General features: G+C 37.9%; 1 long non-coding RNA gene across 2 annotated transcripts in view; it reads right to left on the reverse strand.

Moving 5' to 3' along the window:
• LOC135294835 (uncharacterized) overlaps nucleotides 1-7,230 on the reverse strand; it is a 150,361-nt gene extending 143,131 nt beyond the window's left edge. Inside the window, exon 1 of one of the 2 annotated variants that reach the window (XR_010356854.1) lies at nucleotides 6,598-7,230. This is a non-coding gene — a long non-coding RNA (uncharacterized LOC135294835). The remainder of the gene's footprint in view (nucleotides 1-6,597) is intronic. The other variant, XR_010356853.1, reaches the window with a different exon arrangement.
• Nucleotides 7,231-11,579: the final 4,349 nt, after the last annotated feature.

Genomic DNA, 11,579 nt, shown 5'->3' on the forward strand with positions numbered 1-11,579 from the left:
CATAGAGAAATACAGGGCTGGTAGAACAGAAGATCTGGAAAGTGAAGACACGGGATGTAGCATAAAGTATCACTGGCACTGGTAGACAAGAGAGGGGGCCTGGGCTTGGCACTGGAGATCCTACAACTCCAAACAGCTCAGTCAGGCTCTCAGTTAAAAGCATGAAGATCTTGAGCTGCGCAAAACTGGTTTTAGCAACCATAAAGGAATAATACCTTAGACTCATAAATTATATATTAGATTTAGATGTAACCTGAAATTTAGACCAAGAACAGAGAAAGATGTAAAAATCTGTTAACAAAGGTATTAAAGTGATCCCTTAGTCAATCCAAGAGAGATGAAGAAGAGAACACCAACATAGTCAGCAGTACATTCCTCCTGGCAAAGGATTCCAGATACTGACAACTCTTCATCACTCTTTACAGCATACACCACTGCAAGAGTGAAATAACTGATTGGGATCCAGAGTAGTAGCAACAGGGCAAGTGCAATGCCAGAAAACGGGGGGAACTTGTGTGTGTGTGTGCCTCTGTGTGCTTGTTTATTTGTGTGTGTGTTTATTTGTGTGTGTGTGTGTGTGTGTGTGTGTGTTTGTGGCAATGTTAACTGCGTTATTATTTTTTCTTCTTCTGCAGCAATTTGATTTGGACTAATAACAATCAAACTTTCAAAACTTCAGATTTACTAACAATAAAAACTTGACATTATTTATATATAATGTGTGCTTTCTCCTCATCCCAAAAACATTGGCTTTTATTGTAACATTGGCTGAGCTGACTACAGGAGAAAACGCCACACAATTACAAAATCTGTTAGTCTGGACAGGAGGAAAAATGCAGGATGCATGCACTGAAATAGAAACTATTTCAGCATGGATTTTTAAAATAGAAATATTTTCAGGATGGATTTTTAATCTACCATGTCAACACTTTCAGTCACTTAGTCTTTCAATTTGGCACCATCTGTGCATTACAGTTATTACTTGGGACATCACTGGATTATATTAGTTTTCAATCAGAAATCTATTTCAGAGGAAATCATTGTTTTCAATCCAATTAGACTTTGCCATATTTCTCTGATCTTGCAACACTTTGCTGTTAAAAACAATGAGATATTTACTGTCTACATTCTGCTGATTACCAAAGATTTCCACATATTGGAACAGACACATTGATGCAGCTCATTGGTATGCTCTGTGGCATCACTGTGATCAGCCAGTCACTTCCCTTAAAGTCGCAGTCGTTGCAGCTCCTGATGCTGTGAAGACTCACAATTAGGCTTTGCTTTACCCATAAATAGAAAGTCATCTATTTGCAAACCAAATCTTCATGGGAAACTACAGGCTGGGGATACATCTGCTGGCTTGGCATTAACATTTTAGCTTCCAGCCAATTAGGACAGAACAGTACCTTACATTATTCTAGGCATAAAGTATTGATTCCAAATTACAATTGCTGTTTTCAACCTTAAAATGTCACCTCACCTACCTTTTTACAAAGTGACATTCATCAGCTTTTACAGCAACAGCCCTTCCTGCTACAAGAAAAGTATCACTTTACACCAATTGGACATGAATCTATTAAATTACAATGGAATTTTTTTAGCTAGAAATTATAGCCATATTAATACCTACAGGGTTCCCTATGAACAATAAATGCAAAAAGATTTTTTCCCCAACGATTAGCCATTTTAAAGAGTAGCCATTCAGTGCATGCAAATTTCCTGCCTTGCAGACCAAGTATGAATTAGAGCCCTAGGAGGTTTGCTTATACAAATAAGCTTAGATAGTGTTAATTTTAAAATCAGCATATTGCACTCACACTTAAACTGTGCAGCTCTTTTATTGCAGCATGGGTGACCTCTGTAAATTTGGTAGGGAAAAACAGAATTCTTTGTCACACATTTTGATGTAGGACAAGAGTTATCATAAAACAGGAATTAGAAATGTTATAAACTTTTTGAACCTCTGGGTAAAATGTACTCAAGGCTTTGAATACATGAAAGCTTAGGCCCTGCAATATCTATGCATTAGACACATGGTCACTAAAGTAGAATTCAAACCCACAGTTGCCAGTATCCCTCCACAATAATTGTAACTCCAACTGTAAGCCCCACATGCAATTTAGGATATGCCTTAGTAGTGGACTTGAAAGCCATGAGGCCAAGAAAGAATCTGAATTCATCACAATTGTGTGAATAGTTCTAATCAACCTATTTCTACCAGAGAGCAGACACTGAAATTTCTGGATTAAAATCAAACTGAATATTTCTTCTACGTTTGTAATACACACCACAACCCCCAGGTTTTGTAGCTTTAAAGCACTTTCTTTCCTCTTCTCCTCTCCTAGGAGCTGAGGAAAATTGGTGTGCTTCACTTCAGCTTTTCGGTACCTTAGCATTCACGGGTTCTGGAGATTCTCTGCTACAAGAAGAGAAGATCAGAAAAACCCCACTGGACAAAGGAGCAACATCACAACATGAGAGATGCCAAGTCTGGAATATAATTTCCTAGATAATGTGATGAAATGAGACATTTACCCCAGCAATATAAAAGTTCAGTTGGAGACATTGTCTCTAATTATTGCTGCTGACTCCCCCTGCTTCAAGATTAAAAAAATCTTATCAGATTGAGAGAGCAAAGAAGCCCCAGAAAGCAAGGAAAAACAAAGCACCATGGAAGAGCAAGCGTCACTAGGATTGAATCTTAGCAACACAATTTCTTCCCTTTTTATTAAGGCACTTTAAAGTTTTGTAAATAGAAATACCCTACCTTGCAGGGCAAGGACAGGGAAAAATGTACTATTCTTCATTTTTTCATGGTATTTGTTTTTGTCCTTGCATTTCAGGGTCAGTAAAGCAATTCACCCAGGCAGACAAACTTGTTTTGTGTACTAAGCATTTACTAAATTAATTCTTCTACTTCTATTTAGCACCTTCATAAATCTGCATGTCAATAGCAATTTCTTATTCTACTGTTTTCTTTTTTTCCCCCTGCTTTTTACCAAAATCAAAGCACCGTCAATACTTCTGTTTTCAATATAAGCAGTTACAGAAAGAAAATGAAATCTGCAGAATTACTACAAGGATGAAGCTAACACATGCAATGCACACATAAAACAGTCTATATTTTACCATACCTAAATCCCACGTTTTTATAATAAATTTAATGTATCAGTAACACCACTGGTGCTGAACTATGTGCAACATTAATTCCTGCAACACAGGGAAATTTGAGAAATCCAGATAGCAGACAGAAAGCTGTCTTTTTCTTTCCCATCAAATTCCAAGATTTATGTTCTAATTGTCAAACCTTGCAAGGCAGAGATGCAAAACCCATGGAGATCAAAGATTTTGCATTCCAAAGACCTTGCTTTACATTTAGCAAAATATTTCATGTTCATTGTCAATTTTACTCTGCAGCAGAGGCTTTCTTATACTTTCATCTTGGCTGTCAAAAACCCAGCCTCATCTGTGCAGACCTGTGTGCCTCTACTTTCCACCTGGAAAAAAAACCCAACCAAACAACAGATGATCCCATTTATTGCTGGAGTGTTTTCCAGATACAACAATAATCTGTTTTATTTCATTCCCTTTCTAAGGTAGGCTTTTGGGGAAAGAGCCAGTGACTCTTTCTTGTCCAAGACCACAAAGGACAGGTGAGAAGGATCTATATGGACAGAGAGATCACAAGCAAGCTCCAAAAGCTGTGTGTTTCTTCTGGCCTGCCCTGGATTCAATGCAGCTCTCTTGGGATTTCAGGATGCAGTGAGACTTGCCATGCCCTACCTTGCCTGCTGCTGTGTGAGGCAGTGCTGGCCCACCCTGCTCCTGGTGATCCCCAGCAGGTTTTGCACAGCTCCTGCATTCATGCATCTCATTAAACTAAGGAGGGGTTTGAAGAGCAAATGACAGATTGTTTGACAATTGACTGGCTGCCCCACAAGAGAAGCAAAGAGTCAAGGAACTGGAAGTAGCTTTTATTGCTGCCCCACTCCAGTCTGAATACTCAGCAGGGGGCACAGTGGGGAAAAGTTGGGACAAACTCAGTGAAGACTTTTAGAGCACTGGAAAATGACAGAGACAGCTGGAAAGCAGAAGAATCATGCAAAAACATGGAGGAATAGAGTTAAAGTTGATTTGGAAGTGTGGAAAGATCAATGATTTGTAAGAATGCAGGGGAAGGTAGATAGTTTGGATGAACAATTAATGTGTGAGGAACAGATTAGTATGATTTGCAGGGATTAAAAGGGTTATATAATAAATTGATTGGAATAAATAATTAGTCAATGAGTTAGTGGTGCTACTCAGTTTTAAAATGCTTACCATGCTAAAAAAAGATTCAATTTTCCACAGGGTGGTGTTAGTTTTTATGGATAAGTTTTTTTTATGGATAAGTTAAGGTGCTATGCCACATAATTGACTTATTGGGCAGTTTGCTATTAAACAATTATGCATTACATGACTTCATTATTTTGATTTGAAATTTGAAGACTGAAATCTTTAATTTGGGCCCAGTCTCAAGGGACAAAAATCCTAATCTGGGGCCATTACAGCAAAACAAGCACACAAAGGAAAAATTTTCTACTGTCCCCTTAGTAGTCCAATAAAACCTCTTTTCTGGTCTCAAAATTTCTGGTCTCAAACAACAAAAAAATGTTGTTTGTTTATATAAGTGGCCTCAAATTCTGCAGCTCAGCCCAACTAAAATACTGGAAAGGCCATCAGAGATGCACCATTAGGAAGGAAAAGAGGAAAACCCATGCAACCAGAGAACTGTAACAGTGCAACAAAAATGCTCTTAAGAGAAAGGACTTTTACAGATGTCTGTCTGACTTCCTCTGAAACTACCACCAAGCCTGCTGATATTTTAATTCCATTAGTAAAACTAGGTTACTAAATAGGAGTGTATATTCCTTGTCTTCCTTTTCCTCAAAGGCAGCAAAAAAAGTTGAGGTCTAGTTTCAGAGACAGTGCCTGAACTAGAAAGTAAAAAAATTAAAAGCCCCTTCTATTGAGCAGGAATATTCCACTACTATAGTAAAGACTTCTCTAGAACATCCCCACCAATACTTCCTACCTATCAGATATTTCTGTATGCTGGGGTCATCTGCTCAAAAACGGATACAATAGTTAAAATCTATGGTAGCCATAGAGACATTATAAAGTATCAAAAATAGCATTGTGAAACATATTTAAAGAAATTTAGAAAGGGATGTGATGAGAAGAGGATGCCCTGCACAGCCAAGTAAAGGCATATGGTGTTTTGTGCTGTACTCAAACACAAATATACCTTAGTAAGAGAGCAGCTCAAGCATTTTTTCATTACAACCAAACCCCTTGGTGTGTCTGTAGCCCCACAGAGATAAGTGAATAGTTAGGAGAAGGAAGAAGATGCAGCTCTTGTTTCAGAGAAGTTGCATAGAGGGTACTATTTTGGTAGCCTACCACAATTATTGGCATAGGTGGGGGAGAAAGAACAGAACACAGATGAGATCACAAAAACAGATCAAATACAGCCATGAAGACAGGAATTGTGCAGCAGAACAAATGCAGATGTAGCTATACTCTTTTCTCTACAGAACAAAATAGTGAGCAGCTGAACACACAGCAATATCTAAGCATGGCTTGTAGAAATAAGCAGCTTCTACTGTTGTTAAAAAAAGGTGCACTGCAATGAACAGAGACAGCAGGAAGATGGCCAACATAATTCCAATAGAATTTCCAACATATTATCTATATTAAGCTGAAATGCCTTTTATGGGGCATTTTAGGCAGTGACATACAGGTGCAATACTGATACTGAACATCTCAGCAAAAAGAATATTTAGGCTTGGATCTTGCAACGATGGTCTCTGCAAACATTTTTTTGAAAGGAACTGATTGCCTTGTATTATTTGAGTAGAAGGGGGATAAATAAGCCGTAGTCTTCCCAGTTTTTAGAAATCTCACTAATTAATACTGTTGCCTGATGCATTGCATGAGTGGGGCATAAAAAACCCTACTCAGAATTCCTAAAAAAAAATTATAGAATGGCAATGTCCCCGCTCTTAACATGTGAGACTCTTATTCTAGTCTGACTGAAAATTTAGAGAATTAAGAATGATTAAATTTTTTTATTATTTTTCTAACAATAAACATTAATATTTTCAGCACAACAGGAATTTAAAGTAAATTACATTTTGTTTATGGAGGAGTAAAACCAAGGTTACATTTTCTTTGTTGATGATTACTTTAAAAGGGAAAGAAATACAAATTAAAAAACACAAACAAAACAAAACAAAACAAACCCCAAACAAACAAAAAAAACCCAAAACCAAAATAAGATCAAAACAACCCCCAAGAAATGAAAGAAATTAAAACATTAGTCTATAAAAACTGGCAACCATTTCTGTCATATTCTGTTCTGCGTATACTATCTAGATTTTGGCAGAAATTTTGTTTTTATCTGATAAAAAGAAAATTCAGCAGAGAAAAACACACAAATCAATTTGAGAAGGGTGTTCTAAAAATAGATTTTCTGAGTTTGTCTGCTAAATATGGTCTTAGCAGAACACCTGCTCTGAAAAATAGTTGGTCAAAGACCCAGGAATGACTCACTTGCATGGCCACCAGGCTGGTAGATCTCAGATTACAGCTCCCTTCCCAGCAGGGAACTTGAAGCCTTGAGCTGGGTGTCCATTCTTTCTGCACACCCAAATGAAGTGTTTGGGTTCCTCAGGATGAGATTTGCCAGTCCAAGCCTACTGAAGAGAAGAATTTGCCATACCAAGCCTGCAGAGGACAAAGCTGTTTGTAGGTCAGATTAGAGCCTGGAACGCCCAGGGAGAAGCCAGTCCTCCACTCACATTACTAACAGTACTAACAGCTTTATCAAAAATCAGTATTTTTGAAAGTCTGTCAATAGTTCTGGGGTTTGCCATTCTTATGCTGCAGAGTAGACACTGGAAGCCCCAAGGACTAGCATTATTTCACAAGTCTTGCCCTTCACCACTCTAAAATAAAAGGTTGCCAAGACGAAAAGGAAAGTGACTGAAACCTCCCTTTACTGCTAGAACACTCACTCAGGACATTAATAGTTCTGTTCAAAACCTCATGCTTGGATTTTTTTTTCCATTAACAAACAAGTGTTTTATAGTTTTCCTGGATCAATGCCCAAAAGCAAAAGAGGCTGTGCGAGCATCTTTCCTCTAAACAGAAAACATTCAGTTGCTGATAGAGAGACATAAGGTATTTTTATAATTTTAAAACACATTTTTGTGACAGATTCAAGAGTTTGAATCAGTTAAACAGGAAAATACCTTATTCAAATGCTAAATTCTCCAATCAGGCCCTGTTTCTTCGTTTCTATGAAAATGGAATGGGAATTGTACTTGAGGAAATAAATAGCTCTCAACTAGTGTCACAAAACCTGCTGCAAAATGACCCAAACATATTATTTGTTCCTTGTCTCTTAAAGCCAACTAATACCTAGCATTCTCTTTTGAGCACTGTATATCAGCAATCAGATGAAAGATCCAGGACACCCCTTTCAGGATGCACAGAGTTGTAATGTATATTTTAGCAGCAGATAGAATTTGTCAGCAACACATAAATGAGTCATTCTATTAGAGTTTCTCTCAAAAACATACATACACGCTTATTGCTGCTTTGTTCTAGAGAAAGAAAACAGCCTTGTATCAAACTGCTCTTCTCCAAGGGCTTTTCCTTTAATATGACTTTCAAACAGCTACTTCCCAACATGCAAAATGTTACCAAGGAAACCAGGAATGGTGGGAAGTCACAACATCTTTTATTTGTCCCTGGCAAAGGCAGCAAAAAGCCCACTAAAGCAAAATTTAAATAACTTTATTCAGCTCTAGGTCCAGTCTTTCTCATCCATCAGGGAACAGGTTTGGCAGTATATTTGACTTTTGGCCCTGTTTTTTGCTAGAGGATCCTAACCCATGAATGTGCCCTTTTAAACTCCAGGACCTGGACTGGGCACTACTGCTACCTCAGCAGCACTATCAAGCATCACATCCAATCCACTGTGCACTGCCTGAATCTGGTTCTTCCACCCCTGCCAGTTTTTACCAGGTACCAATAAGTTTCACACCCTGTTAACATTGCAGGATTCATGTGACACCTGGTACTGCCAGGTCACAGCCTGTCCTAGCGTAACAAACTTGCTGAACGTTGCAGTAGTTCAAATCCCTCCAGTGGGATCTTCTTTGCACCGAACAAGACTGACAGATATTTGGCTAAATTACACTAATCCGTGTCACAAGCGGGAAGAGGTTTCTTGGTTTCATCCTCTGAATCAGATTTAGGTTTGGTCTGAAGCTGTTTGGTTTCTCATTACAATATAAATATGCATTTGGAAAAAAAAATCTACAAGCTTCTGAGCAAACAAGTCAGAAAGCGTAAAATGACATTTTTCTTGAAAGACAGGTGAGATCCAGCTTTCAAGGCTCAGCTAAGTCACAGTTATGTAAATTACACAATAAAACTCAGTGGTAAAAGCTAATCTGTTGTGGAGATAAATGTCTTAGGCAATAGTAATAAAATGTCCTCAATAACAAACATGTCTACTCCTCTGAATTTTGTAAAAGTTTGCACTTTAGCAAAAAACAAAACCCAATAAGTCACCAATACAAACCAAACAACAAGCCCTGAACAAGCAATAAAACATGGATTATTGTTATTGAATTGATTAAAACACACATGATGTTATTGTATTCATTAAAACACACATTTTGTAATCAATATATTGTAAATACTCTAAATTCTGTTTTCTATGAAAGTAGGAATCATCTCAATCCATTTCTCTGGCAGTGCTCTTGCACTATTATATGGATTGTTTAACACTGTATTTGAGCAACTGATCCTTATCAAAGCCTCTGCTTGTGCAAAAATATCAGAAGAAATTTGTGTTAGTAGGATTGACACTGTTCCCATCTATGCCCTGTCAGGCAGCTATAACTTATTTTAGCTTGGCTGAAGCTCCAGCTGAAGCTATGAAAAGTGGATGGGTTTGACTGAAAGTCCTGTGTGCTAGAACGGAGTTTCTTCTGCAAGAATCTCACCACAAATTGGTTGTGAGCATATAAATGTTTAAAGCTATGCAAGTCTAAATAGCAGGTTTCCTGCATGCTACTTATAATGAAGCTTATAAAATCCCTCTCCTTCCTTAAGGTTTCTGAAAGATGAAGGAATAAGAAGTCTGTAAAAAAACCCTGCATTTCAGTTTTAAAGGACTGATAGTCTAATTGATAGCTTTAAAATCTAAGATGTCATAGCAATCTTTATCTGAAGTTAATTTATTAAAAAATGAAATTTGAGATGAAATTGGAAAATGAGCTTTTCATGTCAATGAAATAAAGCTGATTTGTTGAATTTGTATCACTTGAAAATATCAGTTCCCCTGTTAAGTCTTAAAAGAAAAGGCAAATGAAAGAGAAAACCCATCTCTATAAATCCTGTTAGAGGATAAAACCTTGTAAATCTCCTTCTTCCCTTCTCTCGATCAAGTACACAGCAACATTATTCTTGGTGTCACAAGGTGGTGCTCTTCCTTTCAAGTAATGTCTTTCACCTTTAAAACGACCTCATTAACTTGGAGAGAAAAGCCCATGTTTTGAGACTTATGCACATACATTGACACTGTTACTGAGAAGGAAAAACACCTAATCTGGATCACTTTCTTAGCACAAAAATGTACAAAAGACAAGTTTTTTTGCAGGTGGTGTGTATAATTTGGGCATGCTAATGCATGACCTGTACCAAGTTCTTTTACATCTTAAGAACCCTGGATTAGCTGAGTTCTTAAACCTGCAGTTATGTGGTTGTTTTGAAGGAAGTTCAATTTACCTAAAAGTTTCAAATCTGCAAGTAATGTTCTAATGATTAAAGCACCAAACTTATTTGTGCAATCAAGAATGCAATCCCTGTGCTGTTTATTTTATAACAAATCTATTTTCTTTTATACTTCTTTTATGTGTTCCACCTTTGGTACAGCAAATATTTTTGCATTGAACATTTATAATTCCATCGAAGATACCATGGAAGAGTTATAAGGTTTGACAGCTAGGCATAAAAGGTTGTGATTTTTGGTACCCGCTGATGTATTTGGAATTTGGGGGTTTTAATTTTGTCCAGTTAATCCTGAAAAAAATTACTAGCAGCACAGATGTTTGCCTCCATTTCCTGATTTAGCAGTTTCTTGAAATCAATAGGATAGATTATGTTTCCATAAGATCATCTTTCCAGCTGCTAATAAATTCAAAAGGTAATGCTGTATCAAGATTCACAGCCTGCTGGTTTCTTCAGATTCATTATTCCAGAGAAAATTCCATGCCCACAGAAACACAGGGTGCCTGTGGTACTACTTATTATCATAGGGTCATTCAGGTTGGAAAGGACCTCATCATAGCATCTAGCCAAGAGATCGATGATTACTGAACTTCTGAACTAAAACTGCAATTCCAACTAATGTTTCACAAAGCACAACAAAGACAGTAAGCTATATAGCCAGAGAAATAGCCTAATACAATAAAATTAAAGTAAGACACTAATATGTTAATCAATGAGACAGCAGAACAATGTAAGCTGTATGTCTGACCACAATGGTTGCCAATACAAAAGTAGCTGATAGAAAGAGAGCCTTGCCCAAATCGAGGGATGTGACAAAACCAGAGCATTGCAGTTAAGAGGTGTAGCCAGAGATGGACACAGCAGGAGCCTGCATGCATCAGGGCAGGAGGAGGGATGGTGCCAAGCAAAGACAGGTAAGTTTAAGTTTCTCATTGCCTACTTACACTCAAAATGTTCACCTCTCTTCTAAGCCCCCAAAGAACTACATGTATCACAATTACATGGAAGCTGCCTTCTCCCTTATCTGATGCTGAATTAAACCCAAATGCAGCTATTTGTTTTTTCAAAGGTACAGAGCATTCCAGAGGAAGTGTTCAGAGCTTTAAAAACCCCCAAGTCCTCAGAGAGGACTAGTTCATGAATATTTTACCTTTCTGAAAATCCCATTCCTTCACTGCACCTGGGATATGAAGCATGTTGCTCCTATTTACTTTTCCCCTCACGTCTCAGTTCCTCCAATACTGCTCTCCCAGCTAAAAAACACCCCCCACACAGATCATCCCCTTGGCATGTTCAAATGCCTCCTGATTTGTCACTGGCATGTACAAAACTGCTACATGTCAACAATGCAAACATCTCTAGCACCTTTGAAAACTGAGTGCAGAGGACAGTGTAAAACAAACAGAAAATAACAAAATGTGTATTAGAAAGCAGAAAATACAATTACTGGGTTGGGGAAGTTCACAATTAATTTGTTAGAACCCTTGTCCTTTTTCATACGCAGGGGAGCTGCTGTGGAATTACCAGCATGCTGCACCAGAGCTCTGCAGCAGCTGGGGCTCTGATGCAGAGGATGAGCTTGCCAAGCTGTTGTGGTGCCTTGAGACCTGCTCTTTAGCAAGGCAATGTCAATGGAAGCTTTTACTGCCCAATGCAGCTCTTACCATCTGGGGAAACCATTATTCTAAAAGTCTAACTCCCAGCCCTTCCATTCAGTTAGGACAAGT

Source organism: Passer domesticus, chromosome 2 (assembly GCF_036417665.1).
Source record: "Passer domesticus isolate bPasDom1 chromosome 2, bPasDom1.hap1, whole genome shotgun sequence".
Taxonomy (NCBI): domain Eukaryota; kingdom Metazoa; phylum Chordata; class Aves; order Passeriformes; family Passeridae; genus Passer; species Passer domesticus.